Below are 10,709 nucleotides of genomic sequence, written 5' to 3' on the forward strand. Positions count from 1 at the left end.
AAAAATGCTGCCACACTGCATGGCTGCAAAATTTATTGAATCTGATATAGAGCTACCCATATACGTACAAGGACTTCTAGAGTTGTGACAGTGCAATGTCCATGACATTCACAAGAAAATCTGCAGTGCAAAACAAATGATATCATTAAATATCTTGGTTCCCACCTGAAGTTTAAAGCATGCCAAAACAGGTCCTCTTATCATTCACCATAATGAAGAAAACAATCTTCCAAGTTTAACAGTTTATTTGCCATATCGTTGTAATATGATATTAGAGAAATAAAAGAAAATTATTTGTAGAGTATGAACCAAAATATTGATTCAAAAAGATAAACACAGTTAAATCCAGAAGCCTTTAATACTTATTAAAGTGGACTATGGAAGCATAATGTCTTTTAAAGAAATGATGTACCTGAATCTTCCTTTGTGAAGCACATCGGAGGTGTAATTCAAAAGACATTTCCATACATCCTTCCTTTCCAATCAGCACTCCCATGTCTATATGCACATTATAAACCATAAGGTTGAGCATGTAATCAAAGCCACCATATTGGTCAATAACCTTATTAGTATGAATAATGGGCACAAGAGACTTGATATTAACAGCCAACAGCCAATTAACTTTCAGTTTTACAAATACAACTGCAGTTTCTATTTGAGCTGGTGTTTTTGTAGGTCTGTCAGTTATCAGCTCAACACCAATCATCAAACCACACCCCCTTGCATCTCGAATAACTGAACTAGAAAACTATATTTTAGTTAAAGCTGCAAGGACTCACCCGAGTATGCTCAAGGCCAATAAAAGGAGGAAATCAAATAAAACTTGCTCCAATTGAAATTCTAATTGGAGGCACTATGCACAATAAGTATACTTTAAAGATGTAAAAGTACATCATACATTTCATTTTGAAACAAAACTAAAGAAATTGATACTCTAAAACTATTCATTTGTATTTTCTAAATTTTAGGAAGGCTATAAATTCCAAATGAAACACACGAAAGTAGCCATAGGAAAGCGAAACAAGGTGTCAATGAAATAAAAATAAAAAGTACAGCCAAAAGGAAAGAATAAGATAATAGTGTTTTCAGTCAATGAAAAACAACACCATGTATACAATGGAAAAAAGATTATGTCTTGGTCTCAGAGATCTTCAAAATTCAAAAAAGCAGGAGAAGCATTAATCCATGGAAAACCTAAATTGAACAAGTCACCTTCGTATTTTTCTTGAATCTATCTTAAACAGTTGATTAAGTAAGACCCCATAGAAACAAAGTGTCCCTGTGTCTTTTCTTTATCCAAGATGTTTAAAACGACATGGCCACCAGCAGCATAGACCAGATTTTCTCCAAAGGTATTAAAGTGTCATCGTTGTGTTTGCACTTGACTGATTTCTAGAGTAGTTATGGCTGCTCTGAGAGGAAGGCCATTCCCAATTCCCTGCCAGTTACCAACAAATTTATGACATCATTCACAATATTCTTGAAGACTGTCAATGTACTACAATGGGAACTTTTAACTAATAGATCACCTTAGCAATTGTAAAAATGTTAGGGACAACACCCTATGTTTCAAAGCCCTAAAATGAATTCCCAAGTGACCAAAACTAGTATGAACGTCATTGGATATGCAAACACCACCAGCTTTCTTGACACTCTCATAAGCAAGCTTCAAGTAGCCAGGTGTCATTTCTACTGATCCACCAACACCCTGAATAAAGAAATCCATACCGAGAATATTATTTCATATAACATAAAAGGGCAAAAATAAATGTAAAACAATCTTTTGTAGTTTTGAACAACCTTCATTCTTGCCCATTTACTTTTGGGATACATGTTTTCTTTTAGAAAACAAACCAATCCAATAAGGATATCAAAACATGCCTATATAGGTTCTGCAATAAAGCCATCGACACGGCCAGAGGTTCCAAAATCAATTGTCTTGGAAATCTTCAACATATTTTGCACCATCATAACCAAATAGACCACGATATGGATTTGGGTTGATGCCATGATGAACTCCAGTCTGCAAAAATGTTAATTGCTTAGAATTTATTTCTTTATCATTCTGAACTGTACGCATATACCTTCTGGTAACTTAAAGTTTCTAATGCAGCTTCATCTTTCAATGGGCTCTACTCATGAAAACTAACCTTAAGCAATTGCACATACTATTTCACTTTCACAAGTTAAATAATGTTGGTGCTATTACATTTTTGGTTTAGGTTTCACTCCCTAAGTAACAACTTAAAACTTCTTGTGAGGAGATCTAGTGGAATTGTAATTCCTTAACACGCTTTATAAATGTAAGAATTTGGTTGACAAACCTGAGCAACATTAGATTTCTATTTGCTCTGAGCTATCATCCCCATTGTGGTTGCACTTGAACCATGATATGAATTTCTCACTGAAATCATATCATGATTACCAGTAAACAAACGATCCATCGTTGTTGCTAGTTCATTGGATTCTGTGCCTAAATTTGTAAAGAAAACAACCCGCATAGAATTAAGAGATTAGAGTTGAGCATTTGTGCATATCTTGAATAAATACAACGATATGGTAAATCTATATTGTAAACAAATAGTAAATATTAAATGATAGAAAATACAAATAAAAGCATACAAATATCAACAAGACAAATTGGTCTAGAGCTAGGATTAACAGTACACCAGAAAAGTTTGCGCTGATGCAAATTACAAATCTAAACAGTACTTAAAAATAGTCATTGCAATCACAACTGGTAAATTTCATCTAGCGAAATTGTATCATATTCTTACGCCACTTACACTATAAGTATATCCAGTACATTTCAAAACATGTGAAGACATGGCAATGTTTTTCATTGTTGTACCAAACATCAAAAGTCTCTTCTTTACATGATAAAGAAACTCATTTGAATCCAATAGCTTATTTTGTTTGCTGGGCTTGAAATAGTCAAGTATGAAAGAGCTTAAAAAATCATTTATTAAATTGAATATTTAGTTAATTTCTTTGATAATTTCAGTGTAATAAATCTGTATTATCCCTGATATAAATGTGATGTTGTTCAAGAACAGTAGGAACTTTTGAAAGGTGTTTAGGATCATATGAACAATTAAAATGAGAGTACCTTAAGATTTCTTGGAAAATTTTCAGCTAATGCCTCTGCAAACTTTGTAATCACATGGTGAAGGTAGATTGTAGGAGTGTACTACAAGAGTCGAGTCTGCTTCACAATAGCATCAACAATATCAGTGTAACAATGTCCATAGGACATAGTCACAATGCCTCTGAAAGCATCCAAGTATCGGCGTCCATTCTCATCAAACAAATACTACATCTTCCCTTCAACAATATTCAACTGCCAAATATATTTTGTTAAAAATAGTTTATAAGAAAAAATATATCTCTATTGTGATGAACATTTTAAACTAAAAATGATGAGGAATTGCTAAATTCAAACAAGAACAAAATTACTCGATTATCTTTCACAATCTGTGCAAAAAATGATCAAGTTTTTAAATCACAAACAAAGTTTAAAATGTTTGATTCTTTTTATCTAAGTCACAAGGTTTGAATTCGAGTTTTAGTTCATCGATCATAAAATTTGAATGAGATTTGGCAAGGATGAAAATTCGGCAAAAAAATCTAACATTATTTTTGGTTTTATATATTTATGTAGTTATAAATATTAGTAATATATCCACAAAATTGTCAGAATAGCTTAACATTGCTAAATAATTTAACTAAATAGCTCAATATCAATTTAAAACTATGTTCCCCTGAGTTTTCGGGATGAGGAGGGCAGGGAATGGTGGGATGGCAAAGTTTTTTGGCAATTTTGGGGACAAGAGGGGACGACAAATGGGGACAACTATATATAGAGAGAAATTTTAAAATATACATTAAAAATTGCAAATATACATGTCATTCATATGAAACTAAGCACAAATCATGTTATTTAAACATTATAGAACCTTAACATACACCATTTGAATGTCATCTAGGAAACAATAACCAATTTCAGTGCTTAATTGTCAATATGCATATCAATATGTGAACAAAAATATTTAAATATAAGTTTAGCAGTGAACAATATCATAAAAATCTAGAAATCTAAATATGCCTAAAGGCTAGAGGGCTGTCATAAAATTTCATCATGACGTTCAAGTTCAACATAGAAAATAAAATATAGAAAATTGAAGTAGACTTCTGCTCAAGCTCTTGGAAGCAAAAAAATCACCTCTTCTTGCAAAATGAAAACCCCAGCCAGCTGTAACACACTCCAACTTCACAGGCAAAACCAAACAAATGACAAAAGAACCACAATGTGGTCTTTTTTGACCTTTTAGAGCATTTGGAGAGGCAGAGTCCATTGGACAACCAAGTAAGGACAAGCTTTTTGTTTAAAAATAAAAATTAAGCTTCACAAAAAATGGGGACGGCTGGCCGTCCCCGGTACAATTAGGGGACTTCTAGATGTCCCCTTTCCGTACCAGAGATGGCAAGCCGTCCCTCTTTTCTTTCCTAGAAGTCCCCGAGGTTCAAGCCAAAGTACCAGTGCTATTGATAATGCAAGGAAAAGGTGGAAAAATACCATGCACAAAATGTTTGGAAAATTTACAAAGAATGTTCAATCCAAATGAAGCTTGATAATGTGCATTAAGCATAACCAAAGGGTAAAAAATAGAGATTGAGAACCATTTGGTCCACCAATGTGTATACTCTGACAAACAAATTTGATTATTTCTATAAAACATTTGAGATTTCAACTTAGAATAAATAATAGTACATCGTAAATACACTATACACATGGAAATAAAATAAAAGTAAAACATACAACTGAACCTTTAGACCAAAAAATAGGTAGAACAAGCAAGCTATACAAAACATAAGCAAGCCAGGAAAGAGGCCAAAAATTGTTGATGTTTATCAAAGTCTCCAAAAGTGGTAGAGATTGTAAAAATGGTATCACATGGTCCCAAGGAACCTTCTTTAGGAACCATTTCCATGGAGGAGGGAAGAAAATAGAAGCCCCTTGTTAAATCCCAAAATTTGACCTAATTTTAAATTTGCTCATAGCCGTTGGATTTAACGGATTTTTCTTTCATAATCATGTGAAGTAGGTAGTTATTTATATCCATTGTATTAATTGTTAATGAAGATGGTCGTTATCCATTATTTATATGATGTTTAGCAGTTGCTTGATTTTGGAATTATGATTAATAATTAAAGTCTTTTTTATTTATATGAAAATTATTATGGAACATGTTATTATGATGGAAGTGTTTCATGGGTGATTGTAGGAGAAGATGAAAAGGGGAAGCATTGCTAAACGGGATCAATAGAATGGGATACTAGCTTAGTCCAGTCAATATGATTGACAGGTATGATCTTAAACTTCTTAGCAAGGACCTAGCGACTTGAACTTCAGGATACATCTATAGGACCCGCATGAGCTATTAGAAAAATAATATAAGGAACATAAAATAATTTAATATGTACCTCAAAGGATTATTAAGTGATCTTTCACCATATTATTATAATATATATTTATGTACATACACATAGACATAAAAATGAAGTGACACCCTAATGTTATTTTCTAATAATATTATGTTGCCACCTCACCAAAATATCTATGTCTACATAGATAAATATAAACCATAATAATATTTGAATTATAACCTTCAAACTTTTCTTCCATCCTTTTTATTTTCTTTCTTGTTTGAAATTGATTTAACACTTGGCGTTTTTAATTGCCAAGATAATTCTTATGTTATGGAAGCCAAGGAGTCACGTCTTTTCCTTTTTATTGAAGTCGTGAGTGAGAGGCAGGGACATCTTTTATTATTAAGACTCTTGACTTCTATTTCCCAAGTATCTGTCTTTGATATTATTTCCAAACACTCGTCTTCTATCTTACAAGCATTTGACTTCCATCTACCGCACAGAATCCCTACATTACCATCTAATGTACCTCTATTCAATTTAGCATTGCCAATCTCTTTTCTATTTGAATACAATATACCTTTCCTGCTGAGAAATGTGACTGTAAATCACTTTGTGGATTTCGCTTGAGGATCGTTTAGAAAGAGAATTGAACAAGTAGCGTTTGGCAGGGCTCCAAACCTTTCCATAAATATATTAGGTTATGTGGTCCATCAACCTCAAGTAATTTATGAATTTATTTATCAGCTACTCTTGTAAACCGAACTTCTTAGTAGTAGGCAATTGTAATATATCCATCATGTTCAAGTACTATTAGTTGACTCACTTAAGGAGTTATTATCCAATAGTAGTAATAAAGTATCCATGACACATAATCATATTTCTTATGTGTTTGATAATTAGAACCAAATGTTATTTGCTGCAAGTCTTTACTCTTCTAAATCACAAATTGTGATAAGCTAGAAAATATATAAAATTCATGATTCAATTGAGAATCATCAGACATAGTTGATTGCTCTGAGAATCTGAGCACCTAGGACTCACTGGCTGAATAGCCAAGAAAAAGGTGAAGAGGTGAGATGGAATCTAAAAGACATGAAAAAGAATCAGATATGATACAATAAAACTAAATACATTTAATTAATAACTCATGCTCGTTCTTATAATGTTTTCTTGTTGTCAAGTTGAGCTATGGTGATCAGGTCATTGAACCCATTAGAAAAACCTTGGCCATGGTAGTTCAAAAGCAAGTTTTCCATCTATTGATCACTTGATGTCATCGTTGCCAGTTATGCAGACATGTCCATCCATAACTATGCGAACATTCTAAACACCAGAATGCTTTCTTGGTTGGACTAAGAATATCCCAAGCTCAATCTCAGGGAAGGGAGGGCCTTTCTAATTCAATAGATTGTGTGGAGATAAGTATGGTAGAAGGTTGGGAGGTTAAGCCTAAGTTAATGCTTCTCCTCTTACCGAAAGTCGAGGCTTGCACAACCAGCTAAAGACCCACCAGATGATAATCGTATGTTTCTTTTCTTCTTCCATGATAAGCATTTATTTTACTTGTATGTAGAAAAGATAGATAATCGTTAATCTAGTTATTTCAGTTGATCATGGATACAGATATTTTCATTTAATCGTTAATCTAATTATTTTAGTTAATCATGGATATAGTTATTTTCAATTAATCATTGATAGTTAAAACAACTAATGTCATATGAAAAGAAATTCAGTTATCTCTTCAATGAATGTTGGGGAAAATCTCTTTATAAATTGTCTTTGTTTGTTATGAAAAAGAACATTTGTTACACCCCTACTAGTTAGGCTCCAAATTTTTTAGGGTTTGGAGTGGGGATTGCAAGGCTTGGAATTTCCCATGCTAGTTTAAAAGGTTATGCTGCCACCTCCTTTGTCTATGATTTTTAGATTCTTGTCAATAAATTTCAGGATCACTTTTGGAAGGATATTTTAGCATTAGTTATTCCTAAAAACACCAGGAGACTCCAACTTTCTAAAATTTTGGAAATCAAAGTTTTAAGCTTTTCTACTACCATAGAATGCATGGACCACCTGCTTTTGATTGCTCCTAAAAATCATCAAATAACACCTACTAAAATATATAAGGTGTCACCTACTAAAATATACTAGAACTATGCGTCTTTTCTCCCTAGAATTATGTGTGTAACAAGCAAAATCTTGGAATTTGATTTTCCATACTTTGCTCATCTAGTTCACTTCTCAATTTCATACCTCTGCTTCTCTTTCATAACATGGATCATCATATACCTTTGGAAGGAATTGAATGAAATAATCATCCCACAAGCTATGTGTTGCTCAATAGATTGATGAGTAATTGAATCCCTTGCTGAAGCTTGTGCAAGTTAGCAGTGAACAAAATAGAGAGTTGGAAGTTACCATTTTCAAAAACCCCAACACTGTTGCTCTACAAATGGTGCCCAAGCACCGGCATATCATGTAGAACAATGCTCGTGGTAGTGAACACTTTCCTACTAGGAACAACCCGAATGTCACAACTAGATAGATGTGCCCACTTGCCCAGAAACCCATCATCATTATTCCACAATACACACAAAACCCTTAAATCAAAACCCACAAGAGCTTGAATCAAAATCCAAAAAGCCCCTAAATCTGTCATGTCCCCAAATTTTAATGTAATAATTCAATTTAATTAATTAATTAAATGGTCCCAAAATTTAAATAATATAAACAAAAAGACCTTTAATTAGTTACTTTAATTAATTAATATGGGCTCAAGTTAATAATATTTGTATTTATGGTTCCAATTGATTTAGTATATCTCAGACCCTTTTTTATTTAATTGTTTCCGTAGGTAGGTGTGACCATCGGCTATCTTTGTAAACCCTCAAAAAGCTTCTCCGAAGGGTATTTAAGCATGACATGTAGGTAGTAGTTGGTATGCAATTAGGTTTATTATTCTTGTACTACGAATTCCCATTGGGATTCTCTGTTGTTCACCATTTCGAAAGTGAAAGATCTTCCCTACTTGGCTCTTCCAGTTTCAATGGGATTCAACCCTCACCCTATTCCATTGTGTTTTACTTTGCTTCAAGTCTGGCACATCTAGAGCGCCATCTTTGTCTATGAATATACATTCTATGCGTAATTATTTGTACTAACATTTTATCCATCATCTGAAGTGTTACTATTATTTATCTATGTACTATCACCTACAATATAATTGCTAACTGTAGTGATTTATCTTTATTGTGTGGATGCTTGCAATACATTGGAAGGTTATTACATTTCATTATCCTTCTCTCATACAAGCTAATAGTACAGCCTCCATAGAACATTGTTTTTGCACCATACGAAAACACCTTCTCTATTGGAGTCCCTTTGTACTTGCACTGTACGGACTGCTACAAAAACATTGTACGACTCCACAAATAATTCATGCGGAATAGTGCCCCACCATATGGCTTAGACACATTACTGTATGACATACATGTCGTACGGCCTCTAGGCCACCATCACCGTACGGCACCCAGGTAGTACATGTTGTTTCTTCACACCCTGCAACTGTCGTTTTGCTCGTTGTGTGGACTTCTCGATTCCAGTAGGGCAGGCTATACAAGCTAACGTTTAACTGAGAGAATTGTCTAATCTGGAACCTTAGCCTGCAAATGGAAATGAAACATTACAGTTGTATCAGAACAATTACATTCGGGTTGAGATCCCCTTCGAATTGATTTCCCCTTCAGGTTGAGATTCCCTTTGGATCAAGTTCCCTTTAAGTCAAGATCCCCTTCGGATCGAGTTCCCCTTCGGACCAAGTTTCCCTTCGGATCAAGTTCCCCTTCGAATCAAGATTCCCTCTAGACTGAGTTCTCCTTTGGATAGAGTTCCCCTTGGGTCAAGATTCCCTTCAAACCGAGTTTCTCTTCAGACTAAGTTCCCCTCTGGGTCAAGATTGCCTTCGGACTGAGTTTCCCTTCGGATTGAATTTCCCTTCGAGTCGATTTTGCCTTCGGGTCAAGATACCCTACGGATTGAAGTCCCTTTGGATCAAGATTGCCTCTAAGAAGAGATCCCCTTCATGACGAGATTGTCTTTGAGTCGCAATCATTTTCAGGCTGAGTTCGCCTTCGGAATATTACAAAATCAAAGCCCACAAGACTGTTGAATCAAGCCCAAAAATCCCTTAGATCAAAACCTAGAAGACCTTTAATCAAAACTCAAAAAGCTCTTACATAGAAACACAAAAGACCTTGGACGAAAACCATTTCAGTGTATCTGAAATTCCATCTATGGAGTAAACAAGAGAAAGGATCATTCCTCCAAATGCCCAGGAAATATCCTAAATTCCCACAATTGAAAACATATCATATGACCTTTTGATGCCCATAACAGTGAGGATGGTGATGTAGAGGAAGAGGAAGGTTGCCATGAATTTTGCAATTCTCACCCTCTAGAAAGACCATGACTTGAACTCCCCTAGCTCAAACAAGGGTGTAGGCCCTGGTTTTGTGTAGTTCTTTTCCCTTGTGTGGGCAGTCATTCCCAATGGCTTCCTCTCTTGACAAGCTTAAGATCCTCCTCCTTTCCTTTCATTTCTACTCTCTTTTCTCTATTGAAATAAACACTATGTGAAATACCTAAATTGGATTGAAAAGATGAGGCCATGCCACTACTTTGAAGAGAAAATTGATGACTGGCAGATACTGACTGCCAAGGACATGATGATCACACAAAGCAGCACCTACTTTCTCAACTTACCTTCATCCATCATATAATGCCACACCACTACACCATCCACACTCAACTTGCACTTAGATACAAATTTGGTTTCACCTTTTTCTAGAGATTATAGAAATTGTGATTATTGAGTTAAAGTTTTATGAAGTTCTAAATGAGCACTGTTGTGCTAGTAGTGTTTCTCAACTCTGAGAATATAAAATGGCTTAGATTTATAGATGATTGAAGATCAAAACTGTGAGGATAAAATAAACAATCATAAAATTACTTGTGTTCTTGTACCCTGATTTAAAATGATCTTCCAATGACTTCCTTCTACACATATTTTCGAGTTTTATTTCAATTAATTTATTAATGCAACATAACCATGCCTTAGTTGATTTTTTATTGTACCTTGATTCAAATTGATGTTGTTCTGGAGGCATCCTATATTTGTGGACATCTAGGTGACTTTGGGGTACAATTTCATATAGACACCAAGCTTTCATATTGTGCAGGTAATCTGCATTAATGCACCTCTGGGAAACTTTGGAGTGTTG

The 10,709-nt window shown here is 34.4% G+C and overlaps 1 long non-coding RNA gene and 1 pseudogene across 1 annotated transcript in view; one reads left to right on the forward strand and one right to left on the reverse strand.

Annotated features, from left to right (window-relative positions):
• Positions 1-6,930, forward strand: part of LOC149567634 (uncharacterized) — a 52,545-nt gene extending 45,615 nt beyond the window's left edge. The window contains exons 2-3 of the long non-coding RNA XR_016361641.1: positions 5,286-5,366; positions 6,720-6,930. This is a non-coding gene — a long non-coding RNA (uncharacterized LOC149567634). The remainder of the gene's footprint in view (positions 1-5,285; positions 5,367-6,719) is intronic.
• LOC149567635 (alanine--glyoxylate aminotransferase 2 homolog 1, mitochondrial-like) lies at positions 77-4,579 on the reverse strand (annotated as a pseudogene).
• Positions 6,931-10,709: the final 3,779 nt, after the last annotated feature.

The sequence above is a fragment of the Cupressus sempervirens genome, chromosome 3, assembly GCF_028749045.1.
Source record: "Cupressus sempervirens isolate cs-2001-9-10 chromosome 3, ASM2874904v1, whole genome shotgun sequence".
In the NCBI taxonomy this organism is placed as follows: Eukaryota; Viridiplantae; Streptophyta; class Pinopsida; order Cupressales; family Cupressaceae; genus Cupressus; species Cupressus sempervirens.